Consider the following 27,716-nt stretch of genomic DNA (forward strand, 5'->3'; position numbering starts at 1 on the left):
AGTTATTTTTAGTATATAATCATATTCATTCATAGGTTCACAGATACTTTCACATGGTAATGGCAAGTTTTTCTAGTGCAACAATACCTCATGGCTCACAAGGCTGAAAATAGTTGCTCTCTGGACCTTTATAGAGTTTACTAAGTACTCATAAAATGAGACTAGGAGTCAATCTTTGAGATTGGAACTCACATTTCTTTTGTTCACCTCTGTATTCTGGGTATTTTTCATTGTGTCTAATCCATAGGAAGACCTTACAATGAATATATATTGAATTAATGAATAAATGAATTAGAATAAATGAGTAAATGGACTAAAGAAGTCAAATCTACTTGGCCCATAGCTATTACTATTTATGGTTAGTCTGTGCTACTTACCCAGTTATTCTACACTGATTATTGCAATAGTGTTGAATGGGAATTGACAGACAACACAAATATTTATTGAGTGCTAACAATGTATGAGGACATTGTTCCTCATTTGAGGATACAATAGCAGACATTTTTATGTGGTTGTTGGAACTCCTAATAGAGGAGACAAATGTTAATCAAGTAGTTATAGACATGAGTGCACAGTTCGAACTTTAACAAATACTAGAGAGGAGAGGGCACATGTAGTGTCATAGAACTGGTGATGGGGTCGGATCTGATTTAATGACCCAGAGAAGGTTTTCATATTGACACCTGTCCTGTGATCTGGAGAATGTGTAGACTTTATTTGGCCAAGGGATGATGGAAAATATTTCAGTCAGAAGAAGCTACATATGCAAGGAGGACCTTGTGGCAGGAGAAAGTAGGCAAAAAACAAAAGGAAGGGTGTTATTACCAGAGGTAACACTGAAATGGGAAGTGTAATAAGTGAAGCTGGAAAGATAGGGGATGGATTTTGTAACCAGGATGGGAAATCCACTGGCTTCTGAAGCTAACACTGATCCTGAGCTGCAAGTTTGGAATGCAGGGGTAGAGTAAATGTAGTCTGGGGAGAGTGGGAGATTACCAGAGGTAATTTTGTTAGAGAAGAGAACGGTGTTGATGGAACTTCCCAGTAGAGCCCAGGAAGTACAACAATAACAACAACAACAAAACAACCTATCAGGAGATGCAAAAGACTAAATGTAAAGCTTAGAGAACCTGACATGATAAAAGAAGAGTTTTGAGGTCAAAGAAGAACTGATCAGTGTCCAGGAAGTGAAGGATTAAAAAGTGTCCCCAGAATTGGTGCTTTGGGTGGTCCATTGAAAGAACAGGTTTGAGAGAGATCAGAGCCAAAAAATGTATTGGATAATTAGGAGAGAAGAAATAGAAATGAACATCTATTTATTTGCTTATTCCAAAATCATATGGAGCATCTGTACCTTTGAAATCTTATGGTGAGCAAAACCACACCACAGCCTCATTGCTCCCCTGAGCTGCTGTTATGTAAGGAAATGGACACCTGCTGACAGGTATGTGTTACAGCCATCTTCCAACCACTGCCAAAGGGGTGAATGGATCCATGAAGGTCCTGGTAAGTGTTATGAAGATAAGGAAGAAGGTTCTGTGGAAATATATGACAAAAGACGAGGAAAAAGTTTGGGCGGGAAGAGTTCACCTCCTCTAGAATTGAAAGCAGCACTGGGATTAACTCAGTGAAGTGTATGGAGAGATCAGTGGTTGAATTGCAGGGTGAGGGTGAGAATTGCACAAGACAAGGCTCAAAAGCAGGCAGGGCCCAGGGCATCTAGGGCCTTGTAGACCATCTCAGCTCTCCTTGTCTTTAATCTAAGAGTAAGCCTAGTGTGCTCATTGTAGAAAGAGCATGGGCCTGCTTTACCTTTCTGAACTGGCATGAGAAGGTAGCCTGCACAGGGCTCCTCATCTCCCACTGTTTTCCCATTTGTTGAGCACCTTGCAGGAGTGGGAACATAAGACCATGGGCTGTAGAAGGCCTATGGCATGATTGGGTATGTGATGGGACAGACACGTGTTTTCTCATCAACTCCTGAGGGACATCTGCCTGTATCAATACTTTTATATAACTTTTGAACAATGTTATTTTATCCAAATAGCCCTTGGCAGGAAAAAAAAATTCCTTACTTCAGGGAGAACATTCAGAAAAACCACTGGCTCAGGTACAACTTACATTTGCCTTGACAAAAGGACATCCTCCTGGAAGAACATTCTCCTAGTGAGTGTTGTGAACTCTGGACACAGTATAAATTCTTACTTCAGAAGATAGGGCTTTCTGGACCTCCAGTTGCAAACAGAAAGGAAAAAAAATACAAGCACCTTCTGAGAGGAATGATTTTCAGAGCCATCAGCTTTAAGTTTAACTTATTGCTTGGTGGGGGCTGTGCTGAAATCGGTCTGGGGTCACCACAGCAAAGCATGTGAGTGTCGCAGGGACCATGTCCTGTGAAAGTCCCTTCTAATACTGGTCTGCTGCTGCTCTGTTTTCAGATTGTGATGAGTTGTGCAAGCCTTGCTAAGTGCAGATGCATACAGGATTCCTCCTAGAATTCTTCGCTGTCTTTTCTTTCTTTTTGTTGGTGCTGGGGCTTGAATTCAGGGCCTGGATGCTATCCCTGAGATTTTCTGCTCAAGGCTAGAGCTCTACCACTTTGAGCCACAGCTCTACTTCCGGTTTTCTGGTGGTTAATTGGAGATAGTCTCACAGACTTTCTTCCCCAAGCTGGCTTTGAACCTTGATACTCAGATGTCAGCCTCCTGAGTAGCTTGGATTCCATGGGGGAGCCATTGGCGCCCAGCCGAGGTAACAAACAGTACCAGAAATGTATCCAATGCCTAATGTATGAAACTGTAACCTCTCTGTAATTCAGTTTGATAGTATATATATATATATATATATATATATATATATATATATATTATATATATATATGCCAACAGGAAAAGTGATGGATTTTCCAAGGAGGTGATGGCAGGTACCAGTAGGGACTGAAGACCGGAAGCAGTGGCCTCTGTGACACTCCAGTCACAGTGGGTGGGTGGCCAGCTCCTCTGCTCCCAGCTAACACTCACCTCATCCAGCTCTGTTGCAGACAGGTTATTTTTACATTGGTAATAAGTTTTCTGTCTTTGGAATTAACAAATTGTGATACTTCCTGGTTGCTCTCCTTGCTTATGTTGCCCTGTTTTCTTACAGCCCCTCTGCTTCAAGAGGGCCTTATTAATTTGTTTTGCATAAATATGTACAATTACCTGAATTTCTTTTCCTGCTTACTGGTCCTGCTATCCAAACACCTCCCACATGTTCTCTGTGCTCGTCCTGATTGACTCGTGAGGTGACACTGGCTGACACTTGGCAAACCAGTGACCTTCTTTTGGAGCTAATAGAAGAGAGTAAAGGAGAATAGAGAGACCCCTTGTTCATTAAGGAGGAAGCAGAGCAGGAGAAAGTTACACCTTGAACACTTGGGAATATTTAACTGGATGATTTTTTTTTCAAGAACAGAAGTAACACATAAGGCAAATAAAGGATGAGGTGCAATGTTCATTCAGGGAAAATGAGACAAATGGGAGGAGTGTAAAAGATTGGACAATTTCTGCCTTATATACTCTCCTTTATGAAATTCCTGACTTTTTTACCTGCCAAAGTTACAGGAATTATCCAGAAAAATAATATCCAGAGGGGTAACATGGATTTAAATTATATTAAGCACCAAAGCAACACTTAGTGATCTCTCAGAAAAGTAGTTTTGAATTTCAACAACGAAATTAAACAAAAAGGAAAAAAAATCCCAGCCTGTGATGATGGAATGAGATATGTGTGAACTCCTATGAGCTCTTTAGATGAAGGTTGTTACAGCACAGCTTTTTCTATGCCCATGAATCTGGGTTTTGGTTGTGATTTTAAGCAGGGCAACTTGCAGTCTAGCTGGTTAAAGGGACAGCTGTTTAAACAATTTGCAGTGCTGTGACCCAATGTGATTTGAAACACCTTCCTGTTACAAGTATGTGCCAACTCAAAAATCAGATAATAAATTGAAAATAAGATGTAGCAATACTCAGGTATACCTTTAGTAAAACAACCTGTGTTAAAAATTCTTGTATTCAGTGCTTCTTTTCAAAATAAGAATAATATGTTAGTAATAATGCAGTTACCTTGGGCTTTGTTTAGAACATTGTATTTTTTTTACTGAACTTTATCAATATGTATTTATTCAACAAAATTATATGTTTTATTGTGACTTTTCATACATACATATAATACATTAGGATCATATTCAAACACAGTCACCACTAAAATTTTATGTAAGTTTTTACTAGTTTTATTTTGCCAAGAATTAGATAAATTTCATAGGTTTGAGCACAGTTGTCAATTTCCAGATCTAGTTTTCAGTGGGCCCACCCCATCTCTGCCTTTCTGCTCATTCTCTTTCCCGCTCCAGCCCTTGCAGTTTAATTTTCTTGAAAACTCTTTTTCAGAGCACAAGTAGAATTGAATGGATTCTGAGCCCAGGGAAGTTTGCTACTGTTTAATTCACTTTCTTCTGATGGCCCATGACATGTGTGAGAACAGCTGGTCTTGCTTTCTCAGTACCTCTGAACTTTTGCCTTGGCTATAGCCAGATGAAGAAATTCATTAATATAGCCAATTCCCAAAGCAGGCATTTAACACACTTTTAGCTATCGAATAAGATCCATGGGAAAACTCAGATAGCACTTGGAGCCTCTAAGACATTATATGAAGTAAGCATAATGAGCCTATTTTAAAGTACTATTGTGGTACAGGTGACAGATTGATTTATCTCCTCATGTGTCAGCCGTGAATATAGAAGTGTCCCAGACTTGGAGTGGTCCTCAACTCTTGTCTCTGTGGCAGCCTAGAGGGAGATGGATCTCTGCCCAGTCATACAGGGTGGCTAGCAAGAGCTGGTGGTAGTGTGACCTGCTCTAGCTGTTTGATTTGCATTGGAAATGGGAAGCAAATTATGACTGGGGGTCCTTCTGGCAGTGGAATGGAGACCTAACTTCTAGATGGTATCCAAACATTGAGAATTACCTGTCTATGAAATAGACACTTGCATATAGGAATCAGAGTATTCACCTGTAAGAAACACATTTACGGCATGTGAATGCTCCTTTCTTTCTTCATTTTTATGAGTTAATAAAGAAACTTTCCTCTCTAATTCTGTCTCATTTTGCTCACTTACATAAATTCATTAGGCAAGGACAGCTAACGACATATTCCTAGTATGTAAGGCTCAGTTTGAAGTTTGTAAGAACATAAACCTGGTCTGGTTTACTCCTGGGCCTAGAACTTATAGAGATATACCAGAGACTGAAAAGTCTGTTGGATGAACTTGTCGTTTAATGCCTCCCCTCCCCCCCCCCCCACCCGCTTGTTTTTCCCATGTGAGTGACCCAGCTGTCCAGTGGCTTGTGTGGATGATTGATCTTTTCCTTCACATATAGCTCATAGGTTCTTCTGGTATAAAATAGACCCCTTTGAAAATCAGCCTGAGGCTCCTTTTTTTTTTTTCTTCTTCTTCTTCTTCCTTTTAGCTTGTATGGTGCTGGTTTGATCTTCAGACACAAATACCACTTTTAATTACTGTGTAGTCTTTAGTTATATTCCAAACCTCTGGAATCCTGGTGTGCTGACACATTCAATTCTTTGTTTTTGGCTTCATTATTGACTTGCCTTTCACTTGGTTGTTAGAAACTTAGAAAATTGGGTTGAAGTTGCCCCTGACCCTTGAATGTATACTTTTATCTTTTAGGTAAAATGCAAAAGGGAACTCAAATGGATTTAATTGTATATTTTAATAAGAATAATTGTACTAATTTTCCTACAAAAATACCTTAGTAAGCAGAAGAATTTAAAAGTGGTATTTGCTATCTTATTTCCTTATTTCTAATTTTGTTTATAGATATTGTAAGCCATAGGTACAGTTTTCCAAGTTTGGGAGTTAGAGTTCCATTGTAAACTGACCACCTTTCATGGGTTTTAGTTCCAGTTATTACAAAACCATAGAAATGGCAGATTCAATGCATATCATAAGAACAGCTTTTCTTTCTCTTTTTTAAGGGCCTGGGCCCTGTCCCTGAGCTTTTTTGCTCAAGACTAGCACTCTACTACTTTGACCCATAGCCCCACTTCTGGTTTTCTGGTGGTTAACTGGAGATATAAGTCTCATGGACTTTCCTGCCCCAGTTCACTTTCAACCGTGATCCTTAGATCTCAGCCTCCAGAGTAGCTAGGATTACAGGTCTAGGCTACCAGCGCCCAGCTGTTTTTCTTTCTTTTTCTTTTTTTTTTTTTGGCCAGTCCTGGGGCTTGAACTCAGGGCTTGAGCACTGTCCCTGGCTTCTTTTTGCTCAAGGCTAGCACTCTGCCACTTGAGCCACAGCGCCCCCTCTGGCCGTTTTCCATATATGTGGTGCTGGGGAATCGAACTGAGAGCTTCATGTGTAGGAGGCAAGCACTCTTGCCACTAGGCCATACTCCCAGCCCCCTGTTTTTCTTTCTAATGTTAGTCTAGTTTGTGGCTGAGAATAGTGATTCCCGAATGAGCTAATATTTGGAATGCTCAGGTGATCTTTAAAAAATAAAGATAGCTAAGCTCAAGAATGTGGAAGTAGTCTGGCTTACAACATGAGTGAGAGGATAAGGTCATGGATGTGATCTAAGAGGTTTTGAGCTTCTGCTCCTGTTAACAACCATTAAACACACAAACACACACACACACACACACACACACACACACACACACACCACCCCACACCACCCCCCCCCCCCAACACACCTTAGATGAGGAGGCAGCAAGGGTCATCTTCTGTCAGGACAGCTAATTTCATTACCTATGCCAGGTAGCAACCTTGTCATTAGTGACTTCCTTCTTAATTTAGCCTTTGTTGTTGTTCTTGTTTAAAGTCAGTGGTATTCTAGGAGGAGTGTTGTTGAGTTTCCAACTAACTGAGACCCTCCTTTGTCATCAGTCATGAGTATGGAGCTCATGTCGTGGCTATGGGAAACATGTTAGCAATATGTGAGTCTGAGACACTGGAAGTTAGGAGGTCTGGGTTCTGGTTCTGCTCCCCCCATGAACTGGATATGTGATCCTGAAAACACAATTATGAATCTGTTAAAATTCCTTGTTTTCTCATACACATAAAGGCAACTCTAATTGTATAAGGTTGGTAGAGGAATATATAACATAACGTGTATGCATGTAAAAACTAAGCACCTAGATGTTAGTGGATGCCATTATTGTGTTATTACTACTGCAGATTTTGAACCCAATATCTGAGAACAATTTTCCATGTTTAGATTGAAACATTACTACTTATGATCATTCATGAATTTGTTGTCTCCTTTTGCATTGTCTGGAATTTATATCCAGTCATTTATTTAACAAATTAACACCGTGTGCCAATCAAAGGACGAGAGATAGAATAATTAATGAGACAAAATACAAATGAAAAGTATCAAATGACAAATATATAAATGACAGATATACAACTGACAAAATATTACTTCTTTTAATTTCCCCATCATTTATACCAATTACTGAGAGTACTGACACGTGATCAGTTTTAGATTTTATATATTTGCCCATCCCAGCCAGGTACTGATTAGCATGAAAAAAAAAAAAGCAGAAATGCTATGAGTTTGGTCCATATCTTTTTTGTGGCCTGTCCTGATTTTATCCTTACTTGGTCATAAACCTGCATAACCTCTAAGACCCAGTTCAGCTACTGGGTCTTAAGAGTTCTCTGACATTTCTCCTCCTTGCCTGGACTGACCTCCCCCCTACTATCCACCCACACCACCTCCCTGGACACTTCTTATTTTCACATCCAGATGATCTGTAACTGTTGGGAAAATGGAGAACTGCGTGCAGGTCAAGCACGTCCGCACATACCTGGGGTTTTATCTGTATGCACCTGGGATAGTGGGGTGGAGGTCAATTCTTCAGTACCTTTTCCTGAGTCTTATTTTACAAGGTCTTCAGTGTTGTAGTGAGTTAGCAGTTTGAAAATGCCTTTAGACTGCTCGATACAAGACAGACGATGCCCTAAAGTGGACCACGGCATCCACCTAGGAAGACTGTGTTTTTGCCTATTGTAAAAGATGCTTAGGGACAGATGTGTAGTACAGAAATTGGCATTCTGTAGACTATATGCAAAACTTTCTGGTATATAACCTCTTTTGAACTACTAGGTGAAAAGGGTCGGTGATATTTAAAGATCCAAACAAACAACGCAGTTGAATATGTGAATGAATCATTTCTTCATTGAATGGGTGTTGAGCATACCATAACAAAATGAAAACAAAGATCTTCCCCTGATCCAGATATTTTTTGAGAGCCACACACAAGGGACAGCTTTGAAATAATATGGACAAAATTAATCCATAAATAGGGTATTCTTTTGAGATCACACTCTAAAGGGTCCTATTATATCGCCAAAACGTGTATTCCAGGTCATCTTTGATTCCAAACAGCAGATCCTGCCAGTCTGTCCTTGGCAGTTTTGAGCAGTGTTAAGTGTGGGCAGACCATCTGCTTTCCCGACGAATCATCCATCGTTTCTCGTTCTAAAAGGGATTTTTTTTCCCTAGGCCACTGGGTTCTCCGCCAACCCTTCACATGTCTGAGAAATAAAACTCCCAAACACACTCCTTGCTTTTGATAATAAGCAGATCTGGTATGAATACAAGGAAAAGCATGTTTTTGCCGAGCCCAAAGGGAGTTCTTCCCAGCTGACTCAGGACAGGCTTAAAAACAGTAAACATTAAAAAAAAAATTCAGAAAGGCGGAGGGACATGATTAATTTTTCTCTGTTTAATGGTTTTATTTCAAGAGCTGGTAAACCAAATCTCGGAGGCTTTCCCCTTCCTTGCAAGAAGGTCTTGTATTTGCCACATTTCTTTTGCCTTCAGTCTTGTTATACAGTGCAGGCTGGGCGCAAAAGATGGCCAGATAACAAAAATGGTCTCACCATGGCTGGTTGTGTCATCCAGTAATTCTGGGATTATGACTAAATGTTATACCATTTTAAACAGCAAGAAAATATTACCAAGGATCTGTGTAGGCTCTCTGTAGGCCCAAAGATGCCTTCTCCCTGTCATAATGCAATTGAAAATGAAGAGTAGCTTCTGTTTCCTGCTCTGCCTGATGAAATTGAAAATAAAAGTCAGCTCTTTTGATTTGTATATCTCTACTGCATTGATCAACTCACATTCCTTTTATTAATGAGTACTCCTGTTTTTATTTTAAAGTAATTACATTTTAGTAAACGTAATGAAATCTTTTTTTTTGGAAAAATCATATTAACATAACAGTAAACAGTATGATGTAATATCAAAACAAAGTGACAGGAGGGGAAAATGGGGGAGGAAGGGGCAAAGGAAGGGGGTGACATTGACCAAGAAGCATATGGAATTGTGATTCCTTTGTACAACTACTTAATAATAACATTAAAAACAAAAAAATGGTTATGACATTGATACCTATTTATTTGTGATTTGTTTTCCATACTATGATTCAATCTTTTATAGTCTTGGGCAATGAATAAGTATTAATTGCTAGTAATCATTTAAGTTGGTGCAGTTTTTCTGGAAGAAAATCTAGCAAAGTCCAGGAGGTAGTTCAGTGGTTTTCACATAATTTTAGCTGGTAATTCTACTTAGGGTTCGTTTTTCTCCATAGGAGCCAAAGTTACAGATCAAACTAAGAATCTGATCTGAAGTTAGCTAACATATATTTTAAGATTGCTATCAGTTTATCTAGTGAATTCTGCTTATAATTTGACATTGTTTCTTTGATAAAATTTGTTAAATAGGAATGAGTCCTTAAACCATATCTTGGGTGCTTATGGTGATAAGATGTGGTTATTTCCCTCACCAATTGCTAAATTCTGTTGGGTTTTAAACTATTCTTGTGAGAGATAGTATTAAACAGAAACACAAACTTAAAAGATAACTGATCAATAGGAAAACAATATTGCTGACATAACTACAAGGCAGGAAATAAATACTTAGAAGAAAGAGCTCCTGAATATCAATAAGAAAACATTTAAATGAGAGACAAGGCAAAGAATATACACAGTTCATAGAGGCTCAACCTGATTTCTAGCTAGAAAACTACAACTTATAGCAAAAACTCTATGCTATTAAAATAGATTGGCTAACTTTAGAGAGCCTGGTAATAACATAGTTTACTAGAAGGAGTGTGGATTGTTATCAATCACTGTGGGGAACCATTTGGCAACTTTTAGTGAAGCTCTCCTTGTGTGTGTGCCCCACTAGTAATTTCATATCACTAAAGAAGCTAAAGAGGATACGCCACAATATGCACACATAAGGACCTTTCCCAAATACTTGGTGCTAATTAAAAAAATTATATTGATAAACTAGACTTGTAGACTAGATTTAAAGACATAGACTTGATTTCTGCATTTGTATAGAGATAGATCTGGGTGTGTTTATATGGATTTGTTATTTTTTTAAAGCAAGCTTAGGAACATATGTATCATGTAACTATATACTTATTTTAAGTGTGCAGGCTTGATAAATGTGGTGATGTTTTTATTTACTTCAGTTTTAACTAGCCTGGAATTAAAGGTAGAAAATGCATATAAGCTCTAAAATTGATTACTCCCTGAAGATATAATTGAAAGAGGGTGGAGACTTTTGGCTTTACATTGACATTTGCCTTCACTTTTGGAGTTTTTAATAATCTGCTTTTACAACACACTGTTTAATGAACTTCAATAGGATCACTGATTTTTTTTTTTTTTTTTGGCCAGTCCTGGGGCTTGGACTCGGCCTGAGCACTGTCCCTGGCTTCTTCTTGCTCAAGGCTAGCACTCTGCCACTTGAGCCACAGCGCCACTTCTGGCCATTTTCTGTATATGTGGTGCTGGGGAATCGAACCCAGGGCCTCATGTATACGAGGCAAGCATTCTTGCCACTAGGCCATATCCCCAGCCCCCACTGATTTTTTTTTAATGACAGTTCAGTCAGGAAGTATGAAGGAAGCACAGCCTGTGCCGTGCTTTCTGTTTTATACCACTGTTTCTTTAGGACCTCAGTCCTTCCTGGAGAGATCTCATTTGCTTTATGTTTGTGATCGAAGGTTTCTTTAAGACTTCAAAGCAGCAGCAGGTAATGGACCAGTGATGATGGTCCACAGTTGAGTTTGCATGAAGGTGACTCAGACTTCAGCCCTTGAGACGCTCCATCACGGAGAGCAGTGATTGACTGCATCTTGTGTGTGATGATGCAGTTTCCTCTTTTTACATATAAGTAGTAGCACAGTCCACTGGACAGAGGGGACAGCCAGGTGTTGTCGGTGTGTAAACTAAACCAGTGATTTTACATCACCCTGACGAATGTGTTAATAGCATGATAAAACAAAGGCCCTTGAATTATTCAGGTTGGTGGTTTTTCACTCAGCCTTCTTATATTCAGGGTGATGGCAAGCTGTAACAGCTTTAGGAAATGCAGTATAGATTTGATACGGCACTTTTTATTAACTGTGACACAATGCATTAGAGAACTTTAAATGTTAAATGAGTAGTGGAATTCTCTTCCTTTTTGAAATGTGAATTAACAAAATAGTCCTCTCAGGTGAAGTTGTTTTCATTGCCTTCCCCTATTTCTTCTGTGATTACTCTCTTCTGGCTCATTATGAGACAATCTCAAGGTAGGGGTTGGGGGTGTAGGGGGCAGGGGGTGGGATAGGAGATACAGAGAGAGTTTCATGTTCATCAAAATCTTGATATTAGAATTGAAAACTTTTGTTTCCAACAAATAGTTTTACATGTCTGAAGAGGATATTTATTTTTACAAAATATAGTAATATTTATTTTTATTATTTAAGAAATTCCTTGGGACTACTTATTTTCTAATTTGATGCTTTCTGAGCCATGGGGAGAGAATTTTGGATATTGTATCACCATTGATTTCTTGTTATCAACCCATTGCCATTTATCAGCTGGAATGTCAAATGTTCCTTCTCATTTTTTTTTAAATTAAATTTTATTGACCAGGTGTTGTGCAAAGGGGGTACAGTTACATAATAAGTCAGTGAGTACATTTCTTGTGATATCTTAGACCCTCATTTTTCTTTCCCTTCCCTAGATCAGGTAGGCATATATACAATATCCAGTGTACCAAAATCATACACAGTAACCATGTAGGGTACACCAAAGGAAATTCATCTAGAACTTTAAACGTAACATCAACAATAGAATCCTCCAGTGTCCTTGAGTTGTTTTTGCTTATCCTCATCTTATATGATCATGTGTACATAGCTGTTGAGCTATTGTGATCCACTGATAGGTCTAGTCTAGACCTTTTTATGTTTAGTAGTTGTTTTGTTTTAGATACATAATATAAAGTCGCTTACCCAAACATGTGGAAATACCATTTGAAAAGAAGTTTGTTGTTTTGCAGACCTGGTCTCTACTGTCCCCTCCTCTTCCCTAACAGTCATATATCAAGGAGACCATGCCTCTTGTTCTCTGTATTCTAGGCTTGTCTCGCTCAACATTATTTGTTCAAGTTCTGACCATTTCCCTGCGAATACCAATATATTATTCCTTCTCATTTTAAAACTATTTCAACCTTCAAAGATAGTATAGAGATCATCTCCCCATATCCCTGTACTAATATCTCACAACCACTGTTTTGTTATTAACATTGATGGGATACTGTTAGTGTGTAGATCTTATTTAACTTTTGCCAGTTAATTACTAAAGTCCTATTTCCGGATCAGGAGGAGAAATTTCCTGATCCAGGAAGAGGATATTTCAGCTGTACTGTGCAATGAAAACTCTAACAAATGAACTTGAGACTCTATTGTATATTTCCTGTCTTTTACAAGTTTTTACTTCCTGTAGCTTAGGGATATTTGTCCTCTTATGAATGGCTGTAGTGACAGCTGGGGAATAGAGCTGATGTCATCATTGTGTAGTAGAAGATGAGTAAGTACTGGAGAAAGATGATGGCTAGGGCTGGCTAGATCTGCCAGTGAGTGCTCTATGTCTATTGCTCATTGTTAGAAAAGATTAAGAAACAGCAGCCTGAACCTGAGTTCTTCTTTTTCCAAAGACCTCTCTTAGTCTGGGTTTCTTCTTTAGCAGTGAAGGCCAGTTATTCACTAGGATTATATTCCAGATGAATGGGAGGGTCTAATCCTGTAAAAATAATGGCTAATGCAATGTAATTCCTAGAAGTTCAGCTCTTTTTTTTTTTTTTTTTTTTTTTTTTTTTTTTTTTGCCAATCCTGGGCCTTGGACTCAGGGCCTGAGCACTGTCCCTGGCTTCTTCTTTTTTTTTTTTTTTTGCTCAAGGCTAGCACTCTACCACTTGAGCCACAGCACCACTTCTGGCCATTTTCTATATATGTGGTGCTGGGGGATTGAACCCAGGACTTCATGTATGGGAGGCAAGCACTCTTGCCACTAGGCCATATTCCCAGCCCCCCAGAAGTTCAGCTCTTAAGCAGGTGTGTATGGAACATCTGCTCTGAGCAATGCACTGTACAAAGTACACATTTGATTTTAATGAGCCCCACAAAAAAACAACAAACAAACAGGGGGCTGGGTATATGGCCTAGTGGCAAGAGCGCTTGCCTCTTATACATGAAGCCCTCGGTTCGATTCCCCAGCACCACATATACAGAAAATGGCCAGAAGTGGCGCTGTGGCTCAAGTGGCAGAGTGCTATCCTTGAGCAAAAAGAAGCCAGGGACAGTGCTCAGGCCCTGAGTCCAAGGCCCAGGACTGACAAAAACAAACAAACAAACAAACAGAATACAAATAACTTGTGTTCTGTAGGTTAGTCATTGTGCAGTACACAGATACAACAGAGGCGCTAAACATGAGCAGCCACACTTTTCTCCAAAGTTAAGTAGAGATATTTCCCAATTCCACAATGCACATTTAAGATACAGGCTGGAGAGAAACATTAGAATGTCATTTCATTCACTTCCACTGGGAAGAAATTTAGGAGACTTCATTTGAGATTTTTTTTCATATTGAAAAGCTTCTTTTCTAAAGTAGAGTGTCTACTAGAATCCTTTAAAAGTCATAATTAGCTGGGAATATAGCCTAGTGGCAAGAGTACATGCCTTGTAAAAGTCATAGTTAATATGATAAAAGCATGTCATGTAGTTTGTGGCTATCATAAGGAAATTCCAATACATGTAAATTAAGGATAGTGTCCTTTTATGTCTGTATAAACACATATATCCAAACTTTTAAATATGTAAAACCTAATATAATAATTTTTTACAGCATAATGCTATATGTATTTACAAAATTAGTCAAATCATAATCCTCCATCAGAATTTTCAAGGTAGCAATAGTAAGGAACTCTGTATTAAAATTAACACAAAATAAATTTAAGGCAGAATATTGGGTTCTTGCAGATTTGCTAGCAGGTTAAGGGGACTGGGCTTGGAGTTGGGTAGCACCTGAGTTCAGTGCCAGTGCCTCTGATTGGTGCATTGTGAGTCACATGTTCACTCCATACTTTAAGAAGCTGACAAACATTTTGCTTTGGGCAATTCCTTTTTTTTTTTTTTTTTTTTTTAGGTTTGATATTTTACACTCCTTCTGATGTGAGATCTTTGTAGATTTATAATTGAAGAAGTTTGGGTCTGCTTAAAAACTTGCAGCCAAGCTGTTTGTTGCATAAATATTTACTCAGCATGGTTTTCTTGTTTTTTGGTGTAGTACTGCAGAGCCTTGCCTCCTGCCCAGGGCGCACCCAAGCCAGGACCTGCCTACTTTAGCCTTCCACGCCTTGCTGGGGTCACAGGGTGGCACCACCACATTCAGCTTCCCTTCTTGATGAGGGAGTTTCACAGACTTTGCTGTCCAGGCCAACCTGCTATCACAGTCCACCCTATCTTGGCATCCAATGTAGTTTGGGATGACAGACTGCCTGTTACTATGCCAAGCTATGGGTTGAGGAAGGATCTTGAAAACGTTTCTGCTCAGTCTAGCCTCAAACAAAGATCCTCCCATCCTAGCCTCCCAGTAGCAACATTGCTTTTTACTCTGGTATTAGTAAACCAAATACAGGACCAAATGATAAATATCCTATGTCTAGACTAGGTAATTCCATGAGCATGTATTCTCTTAGAATCAAATGACATTGTCTTCCTACGAAGATGCCATGCTTTATCAGCTAGCTCCTTGTCAGTCTGCCATTTTGATTGTTAAGAGTCTTGCTCTCCCCTGCACGAGTCTGGAATCCTCATCTGTTACTGGCCAGTGCATGTCGGGCACAGTACTGAATAATAGGGTACAAAAACAAGAAGGACTTGGCTTGTTATTGAAGATTTCCCTTGATACTGTATTCTGGAGATTGATGTGTATGGATGTATTTGAAAAACTATAAGTAGACCATTTCTGGGAATAATGGTCAGAAAAGTATCATTTGTTGTGAATAAATAATTATTGATATTTGGTTTAGCAGGCCTAGTTTGAAGACATTCCTTTGGTGCTATTTACCATCCCTGACATGCATGAAAGATGGGGATATTTGACTTGATGCATTTTGTTTCCTCCTTTGTTTTTGCTGCCCCTGGCAGTTAAGGTCAGCTCAGTTGCAAATCTACTCTTTGGTGGTTGCCTTCATAGCACTATGTAGAAGGGCATTAAGGGCTGTGGCACAGCTGGAAAGGGGAAGGGGAAGCACAGAACTTTGCAGCATTGTCTCCTTGTATTACATTTCTTCTGTTCTCCTCATCACCGAGTCCATTTCCATGCACTTGGTACCTCGCAAGGGGCTATTTATAGCTCCCAGAGTTCCCTGGAAGTGGGATCTTGCAACCTTTGGGTGAGTGAGGAATAAGACAATGCCATTTAAAAGAACCCAAATTCCAGCTATTCTCTCAAAAAATTGCAGCAGCGTAATCTTGTAGCATTTCCACGGGCAGATTGTTTTCTCTTTAGGGATGTGTGTAAAATCTCCTTCAGGAAAAGGAAGCCGTGGTTTGTTTGAACAGGACAACTTCTGCTCCTTTCATGCTAGCATTGCCTGGAGACCACATTAAAATTCCACTTTGATCAATGGGAAGATTAAAACCATAATGTTGTCAGAATTTAATTCCCACTATGAGAGGATTTATGGTGCTTTTATTTCCCCATCTTTTTTAACTCATGTTTAAGCTCTTAACATTTCCCCATCCTTATGTTTTATGTTTTTACACAGAAAAATCTTGTCATTTTTCTTTTGCCACATTTTGTCTTCTGGGAGACACTGTGGAGTGGTGACAATTGTGTGATGACAAACTTGGTGATGATAATTTTGAGGATTTGTAAGTGAACGTCTTCCTATCACTGACAGAACAAACAGCATTGATCACATCTGCAGGGCAAAACTGATACATGTATAGTTTGGTTGCTTTGGAGCCCAGCAAACCCATGTTTAAGGCTCCAGCTGATGAGGACACACAGAGGGCATCAGGATGCTTATTTAATGCTCTGCTCTGGTTTCCTCATCTTTACAATGAAACCAGAGATCACACTTAATATTCATTATGAGTGTGGGGTAAAATGGAAGTATATAAAGGCCTGGAAGCGCTGCCTTACTGCTAAGAGGTACTCAAAAGAAGATATTTTTCTTCACCAACTTCATTTTCTTTGAACTGTATGTGAAAGTTGTTATAGCTGATTTTCCTACCATGTGATGTAAATAATCATATTCTTTATTAGGGAACACGGTTACCTTACATTGCATAATTTAGCCCTTTACTGAGTGCTTTTCCTTAATCATTTGTATTATTTCAAGAAACCTTTTATCTCAAAAGTTCACTTTCTAAGCATATTTAGTGGCAAAAGCCTATCTCATTTTCATTTGACCTTTCAGTACCAAGAGAGAAGGAAATGCTTCTTCATCTCCACCTTGCATTACAAGAAAGCTGTTTGACAGTTGAGACCATTTACTGTTTTGCTATAACTATGAGTCCATTTAGGGTTACAGCTGTAGTTACTTGACTAGCATCATTTGAGGCAGAACCTTGTGGAAATTGTATTGCTCAGTTTAATACTATTTCTACCATTTTAGCTTTAATTTTTTGAGTGAATTAAACTTATAAAAATATTCAAGGAGGCTGGGTGCTGGTGGGTAAACATGCCTGTAATCCTTGCTACTCAGGAGACTAAGATCCGAGGACTGCCATTTGAAGCTAGCATGGGCAGAAAAGTTTGTGAGACTCTTAATTCCAATTAACTACCAAAACCAGAAAATGAATAGTTTAATTCCTGATAGTTTGGGGGAATACAGATGATTTCTTTCTTTTCTTTTTTTGCCAGTCCTGGGGCTTGAACTCAGGGCCTGAGCACTGTCCCTGGCTTCTTTTTGCTCAAGGCTAGCACTCGGCCACTTGAGCCACAGCACCACTTCTGGTCGTTTTTCTGTATAGGTCGTGCTGAGGACTCGAACCCAAGGATTCATATATATGAGGCAAGCACTCTTGCCACTAGACCTTATTCCTAGCTTCTACAGATGATTCCTATGCAACTAATTGTGTATACTAATTGTGACAGACTAAGAATTAATTAATGAACATAGCTAGGTGTAGTAGGCCAGGCCTGTAATGCTAGCTACTCAGGAAGCTGAAATCTAAAGGTAGAGGTTCAAAGCCAGTGGGAAGGAAAAGCAACCACCAAAAAGCCAAATGGTTCAAGTGGTAGGTAGAGCGCCAGCTTTGAACAGACAAAAATCAAAGAGACAGATCTCAGGCCCTGAGTTTAAGCCCTAATATTGGCACAAAGAAAAAAAGAAAGAATTAGTGAACTACAGGGTTTTTTTGTTTTTTTTTTTCACATACAGCAATGCTCCCTTATTTACTATTTTCAGAAAGAAGGGACTTTCTAGCCATACACTCAGATATATGTGACACACTATTAAATGATATCCAGGAAGACAGAGATTAGAATTGTTTGCATCCATTCTGTATAGTCTTAGGACATAATACTGCATTTCTCAGCCTAGTATTTCCTATTCTGTTACACCCACAACACATGCTAGTAGGAAGTCCTGAGTTTTGATTAGGCTTCTTCCACTGATGATATTTTTCCCTTTTGCCAATTATTACAAAGAGAAGACTTTGGATGGCAAAGAAGATACGAAATAACTTTTGGCTATGAAGCTCAGATATGACATGAAAGCACATAGATAGTTTAGGAGGTTCTGGTCACCCCTGTATTTGATTAGGTTTTGTGTCTTTTCTGAACTCTACCAGTAAGAGAAGTAGAGTGTGGGTCTTGGCCTAGTATCTTGTAGGTTGGATTTCTGCCCAGTGACACTATTGTGAACCCAGAGAAATCTCTGTGGTCAAGAGCTATCTTCTATACTTTGGGGTGTTCAACATCAAACCTGGTCTCTATCCAGTAGATTCCATTAACACCTTCTCCATCTCACGCCCAGATGTGACAACCTACAGTGTCCCCAGCCATTGCAAATATTCCCTGGTAAGGCAGTCCCTGAGAGTTATTGGCTTAAAAGTTTGAGAACACCTCAAATGTAAACTGTGACATAGATTTTCTTCAGCCAGCCTTCCAATTGTGAGTTCCTTGAGGACAGAAATGAGATATTTATTTCTTTTCATGTAGAGATTGCTGTATCTATTACACATAGACACAATTTCAGGAACAGTTACTAAACTGTTGCTTTATTTTTATTTTTTTGAGATTCTGGAGATTGAATCTAGGGTGTTACACACACTAGGCAAGCACTTTACCACGTAGTGTGGTAGAGGGTTGTTGTTGTTTGTTTTGTGTGTGTGTGTGTGTGTGTGTGTGTGTGTGTGTGTGTGTGATTTGTGATTTGAAAGTAGGATCTCCATTTAATCTGGTAATCTGGACACTTCTTCCTAAATTTCTTTGACAGTGGCTTACAGTGAAATATTTGGAAACTGGCATTTTAGAGAGACAGTGGCCTATTATTTTCTTTCTTATAAAAGACATTACTATATCATACAATATTTTAACCTTTTCTTTACAGATCTCATGATGGTTACATGGTTTTAGTTAACAAAAATTCCTATTGAGTCTGAAAGATGCTGCTTGCCTTCTAAGACCCACTCCTCCATCTCCCTCATGAAGAAAGAAGAGAAAGAAAATCATCATCCCTCAAATTGCCCACACTCCAGAGGCAATTGCACTGGAACAAATGATCATTTAAAATTTCCCTGTCTTGGTTGATGCCCTGCTGGTTTGGGTGGCAGTCTGCTTCACTTGGGAATTGTATAAAGCTCTGATTGAACAGTCAGTGCCCACCCAGGTGACAAACTCATTGAAAAGAGAAGCTTATTTATAATGAAGAATGAAGACAGGTACTCAAAACAAATAACTGTTACAAAGGCTCCCTGTGTTGTTTCAAAGCCAAAAACATGTTGCAAATATGAATTCTGTAGATAAGTTACAACATGACAGAATTTGGCAAAGCAACTAGTGAACCTCAATTTTCTCACCTTGGAAATGAGGATAATGTTCATCCCTACCTACTCTCACGGGTTGTAAAAGAAAATGAATAAATCCATTAGAAACTTAGAAAAACTACCGGGCACTTACTAAGTACTCAGTACTTGCTTCCTTTTCACTTTTTTTTTTTTTTGGCCAGTCCTGGGCCTTGGACTCAGGGCCTGAGCACTGTCCCTGGCCTTTTCCCCCTCAAGGCTAGCACTCTGCCACCTGAACCACAGCGCCCCTTCTGGCCGTTTTCCATATATGTGGTGCTGGGGAATCGACCGGAGAGCTTCATGTGTAGGAGGCAAGCACTCTTGCCACTAGGCCATATTCCCAGCCCACTTCCTTTTCACTTTTAAGTTCTTCCTCCTAAATATGAAAAACCTTGATAGAGTCTCATTTTCACAGTGTTTTCACAGTTTTGGCCTATGTTCTCAAAAGAAGCATTCAGTCTTTTTTTTTCTTTGTACCCTTCATTATTTCATTATTTTGTCACATGCACACACACACACACACACACACACACACACACACACACACAACATGGGACAATCTCAGCCATGTACATTAGTCTTACAGCTACATCCTTCCTTTATATGTATACCTTAATCTTTCTGACTGTTTGTTGAAGGTGATTAATCTTTTTTTTCTTACAGATGATTTTTTTCTTATAATTATGAAAAATAAAACACTCCCTAGTAACCCAAAAATGTTTAAATTTCAGGTTTTTATAGTAGTCATATGACATCAATGTAGATCTGTTGCAGCTGCCTTTTAGTCTGAAAGAGGTAGTCCTGACTTTGACCTCTAACTTGAGCCGAAAGGGTCAGTATGGATTTTTGTATCTTCTGGACATGTTTTAAAATTTCCTGTGGATCTGAGATACCCTTCCCCAATTGTTGAGTCTGGTACTCCGGGCAAATACAACTTACTTCACTTGTTATCGAGCTGGTTTCCATGACTGGTGCTCAGGCTGACCACAGGCATCTCGCCAAATCCATGATCAGTTGAAGGAACATGGAATCAGCTTCTTAGAGAACATTCCAGGCTAAGATGCACTACTGCAAGCATAATGCAGACATTTTATTGCTGTAACAGGATAACAGATTGACTGTGCTTAGAAGTATATATGCTACCATAAGACTTTTACTTTTATGGAAAAGAAGATAGAAAATGAATAAAAAGAGCCAGGCCCCAATGGCTCATGCCTGTAATCCTAGCAAGTCAGGAGGCTGAAATCTAAGGATCTTGGTTTGAAGCCAGCCCAGGCAAGAAAGTCCATAAGACTCCAGTTGTGAAAAAGAAAACAAGAAGTGGAGCTGTGGCTCGAGTGGTATAGTACTAGTCTTGAGCACAAAGGTCAGGGGTAGTTTCCATGCCCTGAGTCAAGCCCCAGGACCAGCACACACATAAAAAGAAAATGTAACTAGACAAATGGGCTCTGTGTCAATGTGTACACAGCAGCACTGAGAAAGTTATATGGGGCCTTATTTGTAATCATCATTATTTCACCCATTGTTCACTCCTGACTTGTTTTGCACATTCCTCCCTCTCACATGCAAGGCCTAGACATGTGTCCAGTGTCTTGGTCTATTAGGCTTCTTCAAGAAAAAAAATACAGGCAAAAATTTGCATACTATTTTCAGGAGTTCTCTGCTCCCTGGAGCCCAGCTCAAGCTTCAGTGACATAGCTACCTTCCAGAAGAGAGTTCTTAGCCTTGTTTGTAAAGTTCCTACTTGCAGGTATCTTCCCTAGGATTCTTGTTTCTCTTGCCCTCTCATCTCTCTGTGATAATTGAGCTAGCTAAGAAGAGCAAAAGATGGTTTCAAGAGGCAGAATGTAGCCCTACCTCCCTCATATATTCTTCTTTCCTACAAGGTGGAGTCAAAGATGCTCAAAACTGATCTACTTGGTTGTGAAAGCAAAGCTTCTAGGACTAATAGTAATAGGCAACATTATTTCCTCGTTGAGCATTTTCTGTGTGCCAAGTACCTGTCATGCTGCATCTCTGAAACTTACTGACTGCAACAACTATTGCAAACAGAAATTTTGTAATTTCATTTTACAAATAGAAAGCACATGTCTCTCTCCTATAAGCAACTTGCTCAGGATTTGAATGCAGATCTATCTGCAATTCCAGCTAGACATTTAGCCATATAGTAAACAGCCTATCTGCACTGTACTTTCAATCGATAGTGCATAACTCCTAGCTTATATGTTCCAAACAGCTTACTATTGGATATTTTACAGCTGGGTGTATTATTTGTAGTAAGGTCTTCATGACATTTGAGATAGTTTGAATAATTGTATGAGAGTCTTTTAATGCATATACTGTTTTCACATTAGATCTGATACAATCCAAGAAGCCAGACACAAGGTCTAGGAACATACATTTTATAGCCAACTGTATCTCAACATTTTTGGACAATGCACCATGATCTCTTTTCTGTTTGTCTACAGGACCCTCCTGTACCAATCCCAACCCCTGTGTGATATTTTAAAAATGCTCATCAGATCATGCCACTTTTCTGTTTCTCAGCCTTCCAGATCCTTTATACTTATCAGAGAAGAATACTCAAAACTCCTACTAAAGGCCTACACAGCTGCACATCATCCAAGCCTGACTAGCTCTCTTAGGATATACATTGCCTCGGTGCCTACCTCAGCCATGCCAACTTTGTTGTTAACTATCTCATTCTTTTTCTTCTGCAATGCCAAGCTTTTTTTCCACCTCAGGCTCCAAGCTCTTCTGGGCTTCACTAAAGCAGCTTCATCTCAACACAGTGGCCTGGTCCGAAAGTCATGTCTAGGGGCATTCTCAGAAGCTTACTGTGTTTTATTTTCTGCATTGCACTTGACACAATATGAGATTCTTAGGGTTTTTTTTTGTTTGCTTTAATTGCTTTGTGCCTTTCCTTGCTTCTCTCAATGTAAATATGTTTTCCATGGGGCCAGGGTCTTTGCCTTACTTGCTCAGCACAGAGAGCAGTGCTCAATAAGGATGGTTGAATGGATGAATCATTAAAATGGTTGGTTGTGGTACTTGTGTGTGACCATGCAGTGTAACACCCGCACAGCCAGGAAGTGTGCTTGAGATTCTGCTGTTATTGATGGAGTCAGTTCCAATGCAGAATTTCATCACCATGTAATCTACAAAGCAGGTCTTAGGAACTACCCAAGACTGCTGTTCCTCAGAAGCAGGAAGACCCCTTGGTCTCATGATACAGACCCTGAAGTCTTTGTATTATTTATTATGAGGCAGCTGCTTTTGGCCAGTTTTTAGCTCATGTGGACTTGACCTTCAATCCAGCAGCATTCAGCTCTGTGTCTGATGGGGGGCTTGCTGGGTGACCTTTTACTTAGGCCCAAGGCAATGTTTTCCTCTCTGACAAACTTAACCACTGCCAGTTTCTTAAGAGTGCCGGCTCCTTCCTTATGAAAAGGAGCTGTGCTATAATCAGCTCTAATACCCGATACACTGGGAACAATGGGTGCATTTTGGGGGAAAATGCTAAGACAAGAAGAAGTCTGCCATTCTGAGACAGTGCTAAACTGGGGCACATGGAAAAGTTCTAACACGTGGGATGGCGCGCTGACAACAACGATGAGGAGGGGAATTTGGCTGGTCCTTACAATGGGCCATTATAATGGCCCTGCTGGACCACGTAATCACAGCCCTTTTCAAAATCAGAAAAATGTGTCAAATATTATGCAAACATAGACTGTGATTGAATGTTAGACTCAAAGTTGCAGAAATAACAGGGTCGTCTTAATCTTACCAAATATTTCAAGAAAACGCGAAGCGAGGCAAATGTTGCTGTTGTATATAGACTTCCTGTGTTTGTTTATATTATAAATGTTTCAAAAGAGAGATTCTGCCAGAATATATTTTACTTACCCAGATATGTAGTCTTTTGGGGGGAAGAGGTAGGGGTAAGATTTACAGTACTTTAACAAAAATATAGAAAGGGAGAAATAAAATATTACAACATTTTATCTTTAAAGTTCTACTGAGTGGCTTATTATTAAGTTGGGAGTTTGGGCCTTGGTTTTTTGTTTATTTGGGGTTTTTTTTTGCCTTTGCATTTATTTTAGCAAGTAATAGTTAAAACCAGTTTGGTATAGCAGTATATATAGTGTTTTAATTTACTATGTGTTCTCACTTAAGAATTCTCCTACTTTTCAAAGCTTCATAAAATAGGGACATATAGTAATCTATTGTATGTATGTGTACATGGTGGTTCTCTTCTTGGACAGTTTTCATGGTAATGTCTTACACTCAAAGGGCCCTAATGGCCTCCTAGTTGAAGGCTATAAGGACTTGCTGTATTGTGGTAGCCCCCAGTAGAAAAGGCAGCCTTCTCTTCTGCAGTAGTGTGGCATGCTCTGAACCAGTCACTCATCCCATACACTTAGCTCTTCCAGAGCTTTCTGAACTACTGAGAATGAGTGAGGGACTGTAGCACCTCCATTGTCTCTGTGCATTTCCATGGGTTTCCAGAGTCCTAGCCAACAACCCCTTTGGGAACTTAAGCAATCTGGTCTTTTGTCCTTAGTTTGTGTTTCACAGTCTATATGCACTTTAGCCACAGTGGCCCTATTTGTTCTTTGATTCTTTGAAGATTTGCTGCATGCCTGTTTTGTGCAGGCCAAGTTCTAGATGCACCACAGAGGGATGAGGAGTGCTGGCTGAGGGTATTTGGGATTTTGAGTAGATCCTTAGTATAGTTATGGAAGCTAAGATCAAGATTCTTGATCAAGCTGGGGTGGGGAAAAGAAGTAAGCATAATGGGCTGAAGGTTCTCAAACTTTGACGTGCTTTTGAATCTACATGAGGAAGTAACACATGAATGTAGATGTCCGGGTCATACTCCCAGAGATTCTGATTCATTATCTATTGTGGGGAGTCCCAAAATGTGCATTTGTAACAAGCTCCTGAATAAGGACTTTGTAAATACTCTGTAAGTACTTTGTCATTGCTTTTTCCTGAGAGATAAGTAGGGAACTATTATAAGTTAGGGTTTAGTTTGGTTTTGTAGAGCACTGCAACAGTGAGATGTATGTGTCAAGGATCTCTCTGAGTCTTTGTACTGCATATAGACTATAGGTGAACAAACACTGAAGCAGGTAGAAGGCCTAAGAGACTTTCAGTCATCTAAATGAGCGGTAATGATGGTGAAGATCAGGTGGTAAGAGTATTGTGAAAATCAGTCAAGCTCTCTCAATATTCTGAAGATAGACCCAATATGTGTTAATAGACTAGATGTAGGATATGAGCAGATAGTATTCTACCATGCCTTCATCCCAGTATTGCTGATTATCTTGCAAATTGCATTTCGTAGACTTTTCTGCTTGGTCTGGCTGCAAACTGCTATCCTCTGTATCTAGCCTCCTAAGTAACTAGGATTACAAGTGTGAGCCACCAGCTCATGGCTGAAGGTTGTTTCAACCTAGAAGATATAAGAATTTCATGTTTTAACTTAACAGAAAACTGGGGTTGCCCACTCTTAAGATGGAGTTGTCTTGGAGGAGACGACTTGAAGGGGATGCTGAATATGCTCAGTGTGAGATTTCTATAGACCTTCAGTTGCTATGGTTGCACAAAAAACAAGTGGCTGTCTGGAGTTAAGAGAAATCTCAGATATAGGGGGGCAGTTAAATCCACAAGACTGGCCCCCGAAACAGGGCTATGAATAGAGAAAGATAAAATAAAATAGAGCTCTGAGCCTTGAGGCATTCTAAGAGGGTGAGAAGAGCGAACAACTAGCCAAAGAAACAGAAGAAATGATAGCGGAGGCAAGAGGAAGTCTTGGTGAGTGTGGTACACCAAGTGTGAAGTAGGGAACATGGGCTAAGAGCCTACTTGCTCTTCCTGTAACAAATCCCTGTGAGTCTCTGCCTTTTGCTGGGATGCTCAGCCTTCCAGTGGCCGGGCTCCCCTCACCAACATCAGATCTGTGATTAAATGGCACCTTCTCTGCAAGGCCCCTCCCTGAACCCACGGTGAAGACTTGCTTAGTTGCCTTGCAGTATTTGTTGAATAAATGATGGGCATGTAAGTCTTTTCTAATGGAAACAGCAGTCCAGGTGAGGACAGTGGTCAACCTGGTCAGGGCTGGTGTGTTCCCTGGACCAGCTGGGTCAGCATCCACTGGACACAAAGGCATGCGGAATCCAGGGCTCCTCCCAGACCTATGTTACCACACTCTTCAGTTTACAAAGTCCTGGAGTGATGTGCATGCACACAGAGATCTGCATCCAATCTTGTGTTTAATTCTTTGTGCATAGCAAGAGGATGATTTGGGTATATTCTTTTGCTAGCAGCAACTTAAAATAAGAAGGTAAAACTGTCAGAACTCTTTGAGTTTTTCCTGAGTTTAATCAGAAGTTATTACACAATTGAAAAACAATACAAAAGTGTGCAGAGAATTTTCCAGAATGTTTTAGGTGGTTATCCCGGCTACTTCTCTCTTCACTGTATTTTCAATGTCCTAAGAGTGAATATAAAGTACATATGGTACTCGGCAGATAATTTTGAATGGAGGGATGATGATTCTGCCTTTTAGATTTAAAAAATCTAGCTATCAATGTGACATACTCATAAGTAATGATTGATAGGACCCTCAGAGTCCAGGTTAGCTGGAGGCAGGACTAAGTTTATTGGATCTTGTTTCTCCTCTCCTCATATGAATTGGATTTTGACCGTGGAAGTTTTATATTAAGATTATAAATATAATCTGAGGCTGGCAGCTATCATTCCCAAATCTTTCCTACATCTATCAGACTCAGATAAAATGTGATATTGTTTCTATTCTTATAATCTTTGGTTCAGGTTGAGGGGTTAAAAACTCCCCCTCTAGGTCCCTAAATATCATTTGTACTAAAACCCCATGCCTATCTTACAGTTTATAAGAAACATTTTTTATGCCATTCATTAGCTAAGGTAAAAGGCATGCTAGGAATTTGTCACAGGGCTGGTTTTTTTTTTCCTAATAGCACATCAAAATTTGAGAACAGGAAATATGTTCTTTCTTTTCTACCCATTTGTAGGTCATTTTTCTGATTTTAGAAGTCCTCAAAGTACTAAGACAGGAAGGAATATAAAAGAATGCATACCTATCACTAAACTTGCAAATTTATACATGTTTATTTGTGCATGTGTGCTTATGAGTGTATATCTGGAGCTACCCCAATTTATCATTCCCTCTTTCCTCACTTAAAATATGAGATCAAATAGGTCACCAGAGAAGTATGTCTCTGTAGCTTGCCCCTATAGCCAGAATAATAAAAACCTAATGGAGGTTTCTTACCCTGGCTAGATAATCTCCTTATTTTCTTCCCAGAGTTTGTTTCTTTATCTTTAAAATTGGGATAATTAGGCATATCTGTCTTCTTACATGGATGCTGGTCCGTTGAAGGCAATATTAGGAAAAAAACAACTCCCAGTTTCCTCTTTATAAAAACTATCCCATTCTTTACTACAAACTTAAAAAAAAACCTATATTTTATAAGAGATTTCAATTTTAGTTCATAAAACTTTCTTTGGGAGTAGGGGGTCAGCATTTTCTATAAAATGAGAGCAGATATTTTAGGCTTTCCATGTGAACTCTGAGGAATTGTATCCATGTCCTTTAAAAAAAACCACAAAACTACTGTTCAGTTTGCTGAGGCGGCAGGAGGCCAGCCATGAGCAAGATTCAAGCTAATCAACATGGATGTGTCCAATAAAACTTTATCAACATTGAAATTTGAATGGCGTATCAGTTTCATGTTTCATGAAATAGCATTCTTTGTTTCCATTTTCCCCATTATAAAAAGATACAACTTATTCTTAGCTTGTAGGTCAGACAAAAACAGGCCGAGAGCTTAGGTTGGACTCAAGGACAGATGTTACAGTTGGAAGACCCAGAAACTGCAACCATTTATATATAATTTCCCTTTATTTAAGTACTCTTTATTATATGTGGTTTTTATTCTCCTCCTTTTAGGTCACAACTCTTCTTATTACCCTTGATTTTGTTTTTTTTTTTGTCTGAGATACCTTTGAACAGATTGTACAGAAAACAAGACTGGATGTCCTAGAATATATGTCCTGGGCTTGTGTTTTCTTCTGTGGTAACATAATTATAAGATAGGAAAAAAAAAATGATACTTATCAGCCATGACCCTATATAAGCCTTTACCCAAGTCACTTAAGAAAATGAGCTTTCTCTGTCTTAGCATTTGCTTGGGGATTTATGAGTGCATACTGACCTTCTTTAGAAAATACCACTTAA

General features: G+C 39.3%; 1 protein-coding gene and 1 long non-coding RNA gene across 11 annotated transcripts in view; one reads left to right on the forward strand and one right to left on the reverse strand.

Moving 5' to 3' along the window:
* Window positions 1-27,716, forward strand: part of Mitf (melanocyte inducing transcription factor) — a 210,400-nt gene that overhangs the window by 145,128 nt on the left and 37,556 nt on the right. The window lies entirely within an intron of this gene.
* On the reverse strand, window positions 802-27,517 carry LOC125358745. The gene is made up of 3 exons (XR_007212379.1): window positions 27,506-27,517; window positions 8,507-8,512; window positions 802-1,772 (listed from the first exon to the last, which is right to left on the reverse strand). It is a non-coding gene; the product is annotated as an uncharacterized LOC125358745 (long non-coding RNA).

Source organism: Perognathus longimembris, chromosome 10, assembly GCF_023159225.1.
Source record: "Perognathus longimembris pacificus isolate PPM17 chromosome 10, ASM2315922v1, whole genome shotgun sequence".
NCBI classification, from domain to species: Eukaryota; Metazoa; Chordata; class Mammalia; order Rodentia; family Heteromyidae; genus Perognathus; species Perognathus longimembris.